Source organism: Budorcas taxicolor, chromosome 12 (assembly GCF_023091745.1).
Source record: "Budorcas taxicolor isolate Tak-1 chromosome 12, Takin1.1, whole genome shotgun sequence".
Classification (NCBI taxonomy): domain Eukaryota; kingdom Metazoa; phylum Chordata; class Mammalia; order Artiodactyla; family Bovidae; genus Budorcas; species Budorcas taxicolor.
Genome location: NC_068921.1, coordinates 2,313,881 through 2,329,645, shown reverse-complemented (window position 1 = coordinate 2,329,645; position 15,765 = coordinate 2,313,881). Strand labels below are relative to the sequence as shown.

General features: G+C 43.6%; 1 pseudogene; it reads right to left on the bottom strand.

Moving 5' to 3' along the window:
• Positions 1-15,765, bottom strand: part of LOC128057871 (ubiquitin carboxyl-terminal hydrolase 10-like) — a 180,166-nt pseudogene that overhangs the window by 25,770 nt on the left and 138,631 nt on the right.

Below are 15,765 nucleotides of genomic sequence, written 5' to 3'. Positions count from 1 at the left end.
TCATGATTTCAGAAGAAGTGACCACTGACCAAAAACCCCACCTCATGATAGTTTGGATATTGAAAAGGATGCATTTGTGTTGTGGCTACTTTCTGGATGAAGGGGCTTCCAAGTTACAGATGATTCATTCCTCACTATGCAGAGCACTTGGCATTACTAAACGAAGATTAAAGGAGAGACACTATACCTTACACGTGGAAAAAAATTTGCATTTTAACATCTCCAGAATGCCATTAAACATCTGAGAAAGGTCCATAAAGGAAAGTGTGTCCTAGAGCTTGAAATAGAAAGTGATTGGAAAAAGTAGAAATAGAGTTCCTATTTTTCAGAAAGGAGACATATTATCCCATAAATCTTTGAAAAAAAGTTTTCTTGGGCTCTGCTCTAAGCATTCAAATGCTTCCCAGGAGCACCTTGACCTTAAATTAACATTTATAGAGTTTAGCTGACATCAAGCTTTGAGTTTAATGGAAGGTATAAAGTTGAAAAAGGTAAGTAGTCTAAATTGGTATTGTATATTAAGTTCCAAATAAGGATGCATTTCCACAACTACCACCATTTTCATTTATTTCCCCCTCTAGAACAATAATAACTATTGGCAAAATATATGAAATGCATTTTCTTTCATGAATAATACATTTTTATATGTTAACCTCATGGAACCAGTTCAACAGTAGCAGCAGCATAACGCTGTCATCTGAAGAAAGGGTGTATGTGACAATATCTGCACTGTCTGACCTTGATAATCATGTTTTCGGTAGAATCTGTGATATAAATATAGGTGTAAGAAATATTAAGCCAGCGTTAAAATAACAAAGAGGTGTCTTTTAAAGAAGAAAATATACAGTGTTACCTATAGATTCTGTTACAGATCAAATGAAGATGAGATACATTCCATTCTGTTTAAACCAGGAGTATCTTCTAAGTGGAATGTGAATGTATGGAGAGTAATATATAAAACATGAAGATGGTGTTTTAATACTGCTAGTGAGTTGTTCCTTTGTTACACTGCACATAAAAATCAGGTCCTGATAAATATATATATATTTCTGTGCTGCATTAAGCCCAATTTATAAACACTTGGCCTTAGCATGTTACCAAAAGAGTGTAGGGTCCAGATTGCCACTTGAAAGCCAATAAACAGGACAGGTCGGTGAAAAGGAAAGTTTGCTTTATTTCAGATGCTGACAACTGGGTTGGGGGAGGAGGGTGGACCTCTGTCCAAAGACCCTCCCCACAGCAGGCACCTCACGGGGCAAGAGCACTTAGGGAAAGGAGGAGGGGCCGCACACAGAAGCAGCACAGGCAGCTCCCACGGTTCTCTTCACGGTGGCCTCTGGTGCTCTGACCAGCATCATCTTGGTTGTTTTAGGTACAGTTAGTCTTCAGTTCCAGGGTCTGTTTGTTTCCGTTTCTTAGAGGCCACTTCTCAGAATTTTGGCAGCTGATGTCAGGAGTACAGTCTGGTCATCCTGTAGTTAGCTTCTTTACTCTGATTTGAAATAGCTCAACTGGAATTCCATCACCTCCACTAGCTTTGTTCGTAGCGATGCTTCCTAAGGCCTTGACTTTACATTCCAGGATGTCTGGCTCTAGGTGAGTGATTATCTGGGTCATGAAGACCTTTTTTGTACAGTTCTTCTGTGTATTCTTGCCACCTCTTCTTAATATCTTCTGCTTCTATTAGGCCCATATGATTTCTGTCCTTTATTGAGCCCATCTTTGCATGAAATGTTCCCTTGGTATCTCTAATTTTCTTGAAGAGATCTCTAGTCTTTCCCATTCTATTATTTTCCTCAATTTCTTTGCATAGATCACTGAGGAAGGCTTTCTTATCTCTCCTTGTTATTCTTTGGAACTCTGCATTCAGATGGGTATATCTTTCCTTTTCTCCTTTGCTTTTCCCTGCTCTTCTTTTCTCAGCTATTTATAAGGCCTCCTCAGACAGCCATTTTGCCTTTTTGCATTTCTTTTTCTTGAGGATGGTCTTGATCTGTGTTTCCTGTACAATGTCACAAACCTCTGTCCATACTTCATCAGGCACTCTATTGGATCTAATCCCTTGAATCTATTTGTCACTTTCACTGAAAAATTGTAAGGGATTTGATTTAGGTCATACCTGAATGGTCTAGCGGTTTTCCCTACTTTTTTCAATTTAAGTCTGAATTTGGCAATAAGGAGTTCATGATCTGAGCCACAGTCAGCTCCTGGTTTTGTTTTGGCTGACTGTATAGAACTTCTCCACCTTTGGCTGCAAAGAATATGATTAATCTGACTTCGGTGTTGACCATCTGGTGACGTCCATGATATTTTAGTATCTATAGGACAGCTCACAGGATGTGGCTCAGAATATTGTCTACAGCCGTTGAGAAAGGACTGAAGGTCCCTGACTATGTTTAATGATGACATTATTATTATCTGGTCTCCTTTAATTGTTTTCCTTTGTTTATGTACTTCTCATTTCTCTGATTAAACTTAATCTTTGATTGAAGTTCTCCACAGGCAGAAGGCAAGCAGAGGACATGAGGGGAGGGGAGGGAAGGACCACAGGCCTCAGCTCCACTTCAGGCTCACCAAGGAGAAGTCCATTCCTCCAAGTGTTTAGGCTGCCAGAGTAACAGTGATTAGGTCACAAGAAAGCATATGTTGAAAAACCAGGTGTCCAGGAGAATCCTGTGCTGAGACCCTCACAGAAAGCTCTGGACCTTGGGCCGGGGTTGTCAGCTCTCTGCTCCCCTCCCATGTGGGTGGAGTGCCTCTGCAAACCCTCGCAGCCCCCTCCAGTGGGCAGCCAACCCAGCAGGGTGGCCTGCCCCAGCCTCAGGTGTCGGGGCCACATGCTCTGCGAAGCTCCTGGACCCACATTGGTGGCTTGCCCTGGAGCCCTGCGGTTGGTTGCCCATACCTGGAGGGCAGCCCCGTGAACAAACTGTTTTTGCAAAAGGTCTTTCTGTCAGAGGAATATATGGGCCACCAGAACATACTGGGGACCAGACTGACTCTGTATAAGTCAAACTGGTTATTGTCTGGGCTTCCTTGATGGTTCAGAGGGTAAAGAATCTGCCTACAATGAGTAAGACTGGGTTTCAATCCCTGGGGCAGGAAGATTCCCTGGAAAAGGAAACAGCTACCCACTCCAGTACTTCTTGCCTGGAGAATTCCACAGACAGAGGAGCCTGGGCTGGTTACAGTCCATGGATCACAAATATCTGGACACAACTGAGCAACGGACACAAGTTGTTTTTATGGATAGTTGCTCTTTGAAAAGATATTTGTCTCCCCTCACCCCAAGGTAGGGATAGCTCTGTGAGTAGTTACGGTGTACAATAAGAATTAAAACCCTAGCCACATTAACAGACAAGAAAGTTTACCTTTCTTCAAAGTTGGTGAGATATCACTTACACAGGAGCCAATAAATTAATTTTTAGTAGTGAAACATCTAGGAAAATAAAATATTTTACAAAAATTAGAAAATATTAGGGATCCAGTGATCCTATTGGTGATCCAGTGGTTAAGATTCTGAACTCTCACTGCTGAGGGCAGAGGTTCAATCCCTGATCAGCAAACTAAAACCCCTCAAGCTGCTGTGCAGCCAAAAAATGAAGAAAGAGAGGAAGTATAAACCAGAATCGAGTTAAAGGTACTTGCAGTGAAAACGCTGACTGCAGCCTAAGGCTGAACTCTCTTTTGTGGCAGACTTCCTTGGTCCTATCAGAGCCCTGCCCTAGGTCCTCTGTCTTGCTTCCTGTTGAGGCGTGGCTACCGTGGACAGGTCTGCACATCTCCTGCTGAAAGTACTGCTTCTCTCACCTGCCTGGGCTCCCCGCCTGTGGTGGGGGACACCTGCAGCCTCAGGAGTAGGAGAGAGTTAACCCTTAGCAGGCGATTCTTCACCAGAGGAGCTCCAAGGGGGATCCTGGAGCCTGCGGATTGGGCCTCTCCCTGTGGTCCCTAGGGCGGACTGCTCCTCTCAGCACTAGCAGGTGCCTGCAGGGTGGAACTCCAGAACGGTGACCAACTCAGCACTGCATACGCCATTTGCCCTCTCCTCCTTCCTGCTTTCACTCTCCCTGCTCCTTCACACTTGATCCCTAGGATCAGTTTCCAAAATAAACTACCTGCACAAAAGCCTAGGGCTCAGGCTTTGTGTTTTGGGGAGGAACTTGCTTTAAAACAACAGACTACATAGACTATGCAATCACTGTGACTGTTCCCCTAAGCTCCACATGGATTCTCTTCCATGAATTATCTGTCACTTAAGCATGTCTCAGTGCAGCCAAACAGCCCTCTGCATGTGAGTGTAGCTACCAAGTTTCTCACACTGATACAAAGACACATGATGACCCCATCACTGCCTGCCAAAGACTACTGATCAAGAAAGCAGGACCTATATCTTATGTCCCTTTGGTATCCCTACTATAAATAGCATCCAAAATGTCCTACATTTACTGGAGAGTTCATGGTGTTGGGCCACTGGTAACTTGCAGAAAGTGGCCATATAAGTAGAACCATGGACCTCACTCAGTTTGATTGATGTGAATGAAGACAAAATACACACACACACACACACACACACACACACACACACACACACATTTTCCTTTAACAGGAATATTTTGAACAATTAGTATTGTATTTTTGAAGATGTCTAACTGGTTTTATAAAAATGCAGTCATTTATTTACCAAGTGTCATTGAAATGGTATAAAAATCACTAACTGCTATGTTTGTATAAAATACAATGACTGTCAGAATACTCATAAACCTCAACTTTCCTAGGAGTCTGTGTTTTAGGAAAAACATTCCCAGTTGTGCATAGCATAATTTAAATGACTGAAGCCAAGCTGCCAAAATATTCAAGTTTCCTTAAGACTTAAGAACCCTCAGGATGTATAGAAAAGTGGACATGTATTTGTTAAAAATAAACAGGCAAGTCAGAAATAGAGCAACAGGAGTTATACACAGTTACCTACATAGACCCACATGTGATCAATAAGACATCTGCAAGCAACAATTTTCCACTGTCCCAAAGGGAGAGTGAGATGATTAGTGTTTCCTCTTGGATGGGCACCGTTGCTCTTTTAAAAGGAGAAAACTCTAGTTAACATCTGGTTGAGGGACATTATTGAAATACATTCCAGAGACTGCTTTTGATCAAGAGCCGGAATCTTTTTAAAAAATAATTTTGATCTTTAACTTCCTCTGGTTGGGAAAAAAGGAAGCACAAATGGCAGGGAAGTACACTCTTTCATGAGCACCTGTTCTGTTCCAAGCATGCGGTATAATGTCTTGCATATGAAATTTCTAGTAGAGTCACTGAGAAATGCACAATCAATAAGCTGTATCTGAAAAGGTGCGATCACACTGCATGCATTTGTTGTTATATATTATATAATCCATATTTTTATTGTTATAATAAGCTATATCAGCTAGCTTTTAGTCAGGAGAACAGAAGCCAGAATAAGTATTTCAAGCAGAGGGATTTCATGCAGGGTATTATTTACATGACTTTGAAGCGTGAAAGAGCAGAAAGGAACTGCTGAAGTAGCCCCAGGGTTAGTAACTTTTGGAAGCAAGTACTACCTCAGGGGGGGCTCTGCTTCACCCCATAGCTGGTGTGGGGGCCAGAGGTGCTGAGAGTTTTCAAAGAGCCCGAAGCTGGACTGCCGGAGCAAGAGAACAAGACAAACACCGTCTCTCTTCCTCCTGCCTTCCATTAGCCAACCTAACAGAATGGGGGCCGCGGGGAGCCTGGGAAACACTGTTCATAGAATTTCAGCCCCAGCACCACAGAGCAGGTCACGAAAAGGTGGCTTTGGAGCTGAGACACAATATGCAAATCATCAATCCAGACCTCTGCAATGACCACTATGCATACATATAGTAACACTTTGTTTAGATTTCTTTACAGAGCAGGCAAAATTTACTTTAGGACTCTTTAAAACCACTGGTAGTTGTTTTATGCCTTGGAGCTTTGACATCAAAACTGTACAGAGTAAGTTTGAGTGCCATCATTTGTAATGCTCCTAAAAGATTATTATGAGATGAAAATGCTATATTAACATTATATATAATGTTATATGTATATTATATATAAATTAGTCTATATATAGCTATGTGATCATCGCTCAGTCATGTCTGACTCTTCGTGACCCATGCACTGTAACCTGCCAGGATCCTCTGTCCATGGAATTCTGTAAGCAAGAATATTAGAGTGGGTAGTCATTCCCTTTTCCAGGGGAACTTCCCGACCCAGGGATCGAACTCCAGTCTCCTGCAGTGCAGGCAGATTCTTTGCCATCTGAGCCACCAGGAAACCACGTATAGCTCTCAGTTCAGTTCATTTCAGTCGCTCAGTTGTGTCCGACTCTTTGCGATCCCATGAATAGCAGCACGCCAGGCCTCCCTGTCCATCACCAACTCCCGGAGTTCACTCAAACTCACGTCCATCGAGTCGGTGATGCCATCCAGCCATCTCATCCTCTGTCGTCCCTTTTTCCTCCTGCCCCCAATCCCTCCCAGCATCAGGCTCTTTTCCAATGAGTCAACTCTTTGCATGAGGTGGCCAAAGTACTGGAGTTTCAGCTTTAGCATCATTCCTTCCAAAGAACACCCAGGGCTGATCTCCTTCAGAATGGACTGGTTGGATACCCTTGCAGTCCAAGGGACTCTCAAAAGTCTTCTCCAACACCACAGTTCAAAAGCATCAATTCTTCAGTGCTCAGCTTTCTTCACAGTCCAACTCTTGCATCCATACATGACCACTGGAAAAACCACAGCCTTGACTAAATGGACCTTTGTTGGCAAGTAATGTCTCGCTTTTCAATATGGTATCTAGGTTGGTCATAACTTTTCTTCCATGGAGTAAGCATCATGGCGGCAGTCACCATCTGCAGTGATTTTGGAGCCCCCCAAAATAGTCTGACACTGTTTCCACTGTTTCCCATCTATTTCCCATGAAGTGAGGGGGACCGGGTGCCATGATCTTCGTTTTCTGAATGTTGAGCTTTAGGCCAACTTTTTCACTCTCCTCTTTCACTTTCATCAAGAGGCTTTTGAGTTCCTCTTCACTTTCTGCCATAAGGGTGGTGTCATCTGCACATCTGAGGTTATTGATATTTCTCCCAGCAATCTTGATTCCAGCTTGTGCTTCTTCCAGCCAGCATTTCTCATGATGTCCTCTGCATATAAGTTAAATAAGCAGGGTGACAATATACAGCCTTGACATACTCCTTTTCCTGTTTGGAAGCAGTCTGTTGTTCCATGTTCAGTTCTAACTGTTGCTTCCTGACCTGCATACAGGTTTCTCAAGAGGCAGGTCAGGTGGTCTGATATTTCCATCTGTTTCAGAATTTTCCACAGTTCATTATGATCCACACAGTCAAAGGCTTTGGCATAGTCAATAAAGCAGAAATAGATGTTTTTCTGGAGCTCTCTTGCTTTTTCCATGATCCAGCGGATGTTGGCAATTTGATCTCTGGTTCCTCTGCCTTTTCTAAAACCAGCTTGAACATCAGGGAGTTCACGGTTCATGTATTGCAATATGGTCTTCCTAGGTGGCCTCAGTGGTAAAGAATCTGCCTGCCAACCTGCCATACAGGAGACATAAAAGAACTAGGTTCAATCCCTGGGTCAGGAAGATCCCTGGGTCAGGAAGATCACTGGGAGGAGGGCACTTGCAATCCACTGCAGTATTCTTGTCTGGAGAATCTCATGAACAGAGAAGCCTGATGGGCTGCTATACATAGGGTCTCAGAACAGGACACGACTGAAGCGACTCAGCACACACGCACGCACTGCTGTCTTGTGCGATGTACGGTGCTCAGCAGCATCCCTGGCTTCTCCTTACTAGATGCCAGTAGAGCCCTCAGATCTTCTGACGAGCCAGGACGTTCCAAGCATTGCTAAATTTGCTCCCTCACTTTAGAACCACTGCTCTAGAGTGTTTCCTCATCAAGTTATAGTTTCCACTTCACCTTAGTGGTGAGGGTCCGACAGATGTACAAGTATCAGTGGTCCTAACATGGGCTCAGATTAAGCACGTTGGTACACAACTGGTAAAATGGGGGGTAAATGTTACCTCTTGGAGGAAATTAAGATGTGTTAGACTCTGAGGCCTTGCTGCTAAAAATGTGGACAGATTAACATTGCTTGGGATATTTAATTCTGCATTTAAAAGCTGGATATTCAGTTCATCATGGGTTTTGGGGGTAAAATTAGTATTTTCAAAATGTTGTATTAAATATAAATATTGCATTATTATTTTTATAAACGTGTATTATGATCATTAACAAATATTAATATAATTTAATAAACCGTAAGGTAATTTAATTTTAATAAATATATTTCAAATATTGCATTAAATACTATTACTGTTGCATTAAAACATCATTGATCTTGATTGCTAAGTTTTCTGTCACTCCCCTGAATTTTGTGCCTAGTCCCGCCCCGGAGAGATGCAGGCCACGCCAGTCTTACTAAACCAGAATTGGCATTTAGAGAGTGGAGAGGGGCCGGCACGGGAGGATAGCCCCAGACAGTTTCAGGTCCGGGGTCCTCAAGCGCCGTTGGAGCCGCGTTCAGGCGGGGTTAGGGGAAAGGAACGAAGCCGTGGGAGCCGCGTGCAGGCAGGAAAGGGAGACGGGGCGCTCTGGGCGCCCGCGGATGGAGAGGTACAGCCGTGCGCGAACCCTTCGCGTTGACCGGCGGGCGGGTCCGGAAACCGCGGAGCGCGTACCCTGGCGGAGAAGAGCGGCGCAGGCGCAGCAGGACAAGCCGGCAGGCGAGTCTCCCCCGGCCCCACGCTCGCTGCGGGACCCCTGTTACCACGGTAACGCAGCTGTTAGAAACTGGAGAGAGGGTGGAAAACTCAAGTTGCACTCTCTTTAATTTGTCTCGATTGAAATTTTGAGGGTCTCTTCTGCCCCTGAGCATGGGGGTGGGGGTAAACAGTCGAAATGTATATCACTCAGTTGAGTTCAGTTCAGTTGCTCAGTCGTGTCCGACTCTGCGACCCCATGAATTAATTAATAATATTTGCTGACGACTATTAGTCGTCGTCAGCAAATGTTATTAATTACGTAAATAAGTGAATCCTGAACTCTCGACCTGCCCACATGGACACTCTTCTCTACATGAGCACATTACAGAACAGAAATAGTTTAGCATATTATAGCCCTACACTAAGTGAGTGAGTGAGTGAGTGAAGTCGCTCAGTCGTGTCCGACTCTTTGCGACCCCCGTGGACTATAGCCCACCAAGCTCCTCTGTCCATGGGATTCTCCAGGCAAGAGTACTGGAGTGGGTTGCCATTTGGCTCTTGAACCAGTGGAACTCAGTTGTTTTGAAGGACCAGCAAATTTTTGTGCATGCCTATATAGCTGTGAAAATAAGAGAAGCAAAAAAGCAGAGGAGAAAAGGAAAGATAAACCCATTTGAATACAGAGTTCCAAAGAATAGCAAGGAGACATAAGAAAGCCTTCCTCAGTGATTAGTGCAAAGAAATAGAGGAAAACAATAGAATAGGAAACACTAGAGATCTCTTCAAGAAAATTAGAGATACCAAGAGAACACTTCATGCAAAGAGGGGCTCAATAAAGGACAGAATGGTACGGACCTAACAGAAGCAGAAGATAGTAACAAGATGTGGCAAGAAGAACTGTACAAAAAAGGTCTTCATGACGCAGATAATCATGATGGTGTGATCGCTCATATAGAGCCAGACATCCTGGAATGTGAAGTCAAGTGGGCCTTAGGAAGAATCACTACGACCAAAGTTAGTGGAGGTGATGGAATTCCAACTGAGCTATTTCAAATCCTAAAAGATGATGCTGTGAAAAGTGCTGCACTCAACATGCCAGCAAATTTGGGAAAACTCAGCAGTGGCCATAGGAGTGGGAAAAGGTCAGTTTTCATTCCAGTCCCTAAGAAAGTCAATGCCAATGAATGCTCAAACTACCACACAATTGCACTCAACTCACACGCTAGTAAAGTAATGCTCAGCATTCTCCAAGCCAGGCTTCAACAGTATGTGAACTGTGAACTTCCAGATTTTCAAGCTGGATTTAGAAAAGGCAGACGAACCAGAGATCAAATTGCCAACATCCACTGGATCATGGAAAAAGCAAGAGAGTTCCAGAAAAAGATATATTTCTGGTTATTGACTATGCCAAAGCCTTTGACTGTGTGGATCACAATAAACTGGAAAATTCTGTGGAAAAAAAAGAGATGGGAATACCAGGACCACTTGACCTGCCTCTTGAGAAACCTGTATGCAGGTAAAGAAGCAACATTTAGAACTGGACATGGAACAACAGACTGGTTCCAAATAGGAAAAGGAGTACGTCAAAGCTGTATATCGTCACCCTGTGTATTTAACTTATATGCAGAGTACATCATGAGAAATGCTGGGCTGGAAGAAGTACAGGCTGGAATCAGGGATGCTGGAAGAAATATCAATAACCTCAGATATGCAGATGACACTACCCTTATGGCATAAAGTGAAGAAGAGCTAAAGAGCCTCTTGATGGAAAGTGAAAGAAGAGAGTGAAAAAGTTGGCTTAAAGCTCAACATTCAGAAAACTAAGATCATGGCATCTGGTTCCATCACTTCATGGCAAATAGATGGGGAAACAGTGGAAACATTGGCAGACTTTATTTTTTTGGGCTCCAAAATCATTGCAGATGGTGACTGCAGCCATGAAATTAAAAGACGCTTATTCCTTGGGAGCAAAGTTATGACCAACCTAGACAGCATATTAAAAAGCAGATATGTTGATTTGCCAGCGAAGGTCAAGTCAAGGCTACGGTTTTTTCTAGTACTCATGTATGGCTGTGAGAGTTTGGACTATAAAGAAAGCTGAGTATTGAAGAATTGATGCTTTTGAACTATGGTGTTGGAGAAGACTCTTGAGAGTCTCTTGGACTGCAAGGAGATCCAACCAGTCCATCCTAAAGGAAATCAATCCTGAATATTCATTGGAAGGAATGATGTTGAAGCTGAAACTCCAATACTTTGGCTACCTGATGCAAAGAGCTGACTCATTTGAAAAGACCCTGATGCTGGGAGGGATTGGGGGCTGGAGGAGAAGGGGACAACAGAGAATGAGATGGTTGGATGGCATGATCGACTCAATGGACATGAATTTGAGCAAGCTCTGGGAGTTGGTGATGAACAGGGAGGCCTGGCGTGCTGCAGTCCATGAGGTCGCAAAGAGTCGGAAATGACAGACTGAACCGAATGAAAATTGTATTTATACTTAAAAGTCTCGTGTGTGTGTGTGTAAAATGATTTTTCATTAGGTCGTTTTCTCCTGGTTTTCTTTTGGTTGCTGACTACGGGTGGCAGAGAGGACTAAGCCCCAGAACAAGAGAGTCTAGAGCACAAAATTCTGATATGGGCTTTTGAGACTGTACATTTTTTAATCTGGACAAAGCTTTAATTGCTTTGATGGTCCTCATCTGCTAAATATGATCATCAAAGTAAAGTCCACACTTTAGGGTTTTTAACATTTTAAGCATAAGATATCCTTTAAAAATAAAACCAAACAATATATGTACCCTTAATATAATTTTAATATGTGTGTGTAAAAAATAAGGTTTTGTTGAGATGATTTAAGAATGTTCAGTGTTAAAAGCACACATCAGAATTTTGCACTACGAACTGTTGTTCTCTGGCCCAGTCTTCTCTGCCACGTTCACTGGGCAGACAAAAAGTAAACTATGAGAAAGAAAAGTATTTTAACTATGCAAGGTGACCTAAAGAAAAATCATTTCAAGACCAAGTTGGTCGCAGCAAAATTCATTAGCCTCCTCCAGTATGAAAGCTGCATCTGGGTGACATTCCAAGGTTACTAATGCTCGTCAGTCCAACAACTTGCAGACTCTACGTGAGAGGGAATCTTTGGGGTTTGGCATCAAAGGAGAAAGGATGTAAAAATGGCCCTGATGGATGTTCTGAGGTTGTTTGATCTAAATCCAGAGAAAATAGCAGCTATCACAGCTGATGGAGTACCTGCTATGACTGGGAAGATGAATAGAATGAAGGAAAAAAAATCACAGTCAGAAAAGCTGGTGCCAGACATTTTATCATTATCTTTTTATTTTATTTTTTACAAACCAAGCTTGACAACTTAGAAATCCCTTTGTGCAGTTTATAAAATAATGAATTCTAAATGAAGGTCTGTATTCACCAACAGACCAAGCAATTATGTAAACAATTTCTGTTCCCCAATATGGCTCCCTGTCATTGCATTTTCAAGTCAAATCACTTTCGTGAGGTGGAACAGTGATACATATGATGCATATCTTTGAAGCGTCAGCTATCAGACAAGGGAGGATGCCAGTTACTCGACATCCCAATGACAAGAAAGGTATCCTGTGTTATATTTCCACTTCTGATTTACACTCAGAGAAGAGTCAACTGAAAGACAAAAGTACTACAGGATAATTGGTATTCTTGTATCATTTCTCCTGTGTTCAGTGGTTTATTCTCTGATTTCATTACCAGGACTGTATCTTACTTTCAAGCTCCTTTTAAACACACACACCCACCCATGCACACATTCTTTCTCATTCATTCACACATGGCTCTTTTAAGTTGCAATTAGTCATATGCTTTATGCATGTTTCCTTGTGTTAATTCTTGTCCTTTCTTTGGATCCCAAGCTCCTGGAGAACAAGCAAGGCGTGTATTATGCCTTTTGTGTTCTCCCCACACAGTGAGTGTTCAATAAAGACTATTGACTGACTGACACATCATCCCCTTTTCTGTTTGTCTCTGACACCTCTGCTTTCTTTCAGAAATGTTATTTTTTAAGTGGCAATATTTCCCCACTCTGGACTTACAAGAAGCTCATCTCGTCCTCTAGCTTTTTCTTTATGTAAGGTTTTCAACAATAGGCAAAATACAGGTAGAAAGAAGCCAATATTCTACTACCCCTTGACAATAAATATGTTTTTAATTGGAGAGTGACAAGCATCTTAGAGAATGGAAGCTTTTTGCCCATGAAGAAGGCTCACGTGTACATCTCTGTTAAAGTAGCCATTAAAAAATAATAATGCCTCCTGCCTGGCCTGCACTCCAACTACTCCTGAATTCAAGGCAGGTATTATTGGCTGGCCCAGCTTTATTTTTCTTCTATGGTACAGCAGGTCAGAGACACTGCCTATATTTGGGGTCTCTGTTGTCCTCACACAGAACTTAAATAGCAGTTTGTTCTCCTTTTGAAATAGGAGCCTAAACCACAATTATTTTTTTAACCTTACCTTAGGAAAAGCCTTGGTAGTTCAGCGATATCCAGAAACACAGACTTTTCAGGAGGCATCAAAGTGTAGCCTCCATCAATCTGAGCATTGTTTGATCTCACAGAGGCGAGGTAATGTGCCTTGATTACAGTTGCTTTCTCCATCACAGCTGTTATGGATTGTGCAGCCGTGGTAGATGGTTGTCACAGGGACCCCGCTCTCACATCACATCGTCCTGCTGGTGTCAGCCTCCGGGAAAAGTACAGGTGAGGGCATCTCAGCCTGACACAGCATCTGTTCTGCGCAGCCTGTCTCTGCTGACGGCAATTAGAGCAGAAGCAGGGTTCTCTTGGTGCCCTTTCTATCTCCTGTTCCTTTCCTTTACATACTCCTAGTTGAAAGCCTCTTGGAACAAAAGAATATTCCGAAAAAGAGTAGTTGACAAATAAAATTCGTGAAGATTAGCGTGGCCTGCCAGTGTCGATGGTCATTTTCCACTTGGTTCACCGCTCACAGGCGCCTGCTGACAGTGTCTCTAGCACCCAAAGGTGTGCAACCACCGGCGTTCCCGAGCCTTTTTCACACTCCGGTGACAGCAGCAGAAAACACCAACTGAGTGTCTTAGTCTGGGTTTCCCCAGAAGACCCTGAGACAAGGATTCTAATGCAAATCCCCCCAGAAAAAACCAGGGGAGAAGGCTTGAGGTTCCCCTAGTGGCGAGGCCCATGGAGTTGGCACAGGGGTCAAGGCCGTTTGGCTCCACTTTCTGCCTGGGGCTGGCTCTGTCTGCCCCGCTTGAAAGCTGGGCAGCCTGGGGGGAAAACAGCACACAGCAGGCCACAGGACGGCGCTGTGGGCCCGGCCCGCCGTCAGGTCTCTGCAGGCGGAGAGGGCGGCGGGGAGGAACACCCTGGGCCCTGGTTCAGCAGCCAGGGTGAGGAGGCTCCAGGAGACGAGTTCCCCTTCTGGGGACTTACCTGGAGGTCCAGCGGTTAAGACTCTCTGCTTCCACTGCAGGGGGCATGGCTTTGGTCCCTGTCAGAAAGCTAAGAGCCTCGCATGCTGCAGTACAGACAAAAATAAGTAAGTAAATCGATAAATGGAATGTGGAATCCAACAACTGGAGTTAAAAGCAACAACTCATCCATTGGATGTTTTAAAAAAAACAAAACCCTTTCTCATTTTTGAAACAGAGAGAGGATGAACTGAGGCCAGAACAACCTTGGATCCTTAATTTACTCTCTCAACATGGCCCTTTACTGTTCTAGGGCCAGGAAGACAAAAAAACACTTCCCTGGTGGCTCAGACAGGAAAGAATCCACCTGCAATACGGGAAACCTGGGTGCGATCCCTGGGTTGGGAAGATCCCCTGGAGGAGGGTGTGATAACCCACTCCGGTATTCTGACCTGGAGAATCCCCATGAATAGAGGAGTCTGACAGGCTGTGGTCCATGGGGTTGCAAAGACTCGGATACAACTGAGCAAGCAAGCCCAGCAAGCATGGCAGCTGTAGGACACAGGGCCAGCCCTGGTCTGTGAGGAGGCCACATTTTACAGAGGAAAGCTGAAGCACAGAGAGATTAAGTAAGCTACCCAAGGCCACACGGCTGGAAGGTAGAAGGGCCAGGAACTGAACCTCAGCAGACTTTCCCTCACAGTCTGTCCTTGTGACCCCAGCACAGGCTGTCATGGGAAAATAATATCTCTTTGCATCTGTGTTCATTTTCACTTCTTGCCTTTTTCCCAACATGAAGGAAGAAGTGAGGGACCGGTGTCTGCAGAGCGGCGTGGCTTCCTTTGGGGGGATTCTTGGATTTAGGCCTCGTGTCTGAGGCCGTCAGTGCTGACTCCCTTGCTTACTTCATATGACTGGTTTCTAGAAGTAAAATCTGATTTCCCAAAGGATGCAGGCTCAGAGTAGTATCCTTAGAATATCACAGACTCAGGATTCTAAGTCTGGGATTAATGTGTTTGGGATTCTAAATTCTCTGATCATCTCTTACCTCTCATATGACTTTCTATTCCAATTTTCATGTTAACATGTTTATTTTCCCAATCCAGATGATCCAAGTAAACCATTCTTCAAGGCAGTGATGATGGAACTTAAGGGAAATCCAGGCATCATAATCCTTCAATATTTCTGGTGGAAAAATGTGCTGGGTGTGATCATCATTGTTCAGGCAATTTTTTCCTCCCAGGACAGGCAGTTATTTTGACAGCTTATTTCACTCTTACAGATAAAGTTTACATTGTCAATTAATGGGAATACACCAGGTAATAGTCATGAGCTCTTGGGGGGTATTCTCAAGGCTGTTTCCAAATATCCTTTATGGCAACATATGGTCGTATCCTCCACTTCATCACCAGGTCAATCGGCAGTTGCTCTATGGTATGTTCTTCATGCACCAGTGCAATTTCCAAGCTCCATCACATTTGTTTTTTCCCCCATGGTGCTTGAAAGTTGCTTAAGCCGCTGATGATTGCCTTGCCATGAGTGCTGATCACTCTTCTGGATAGTATG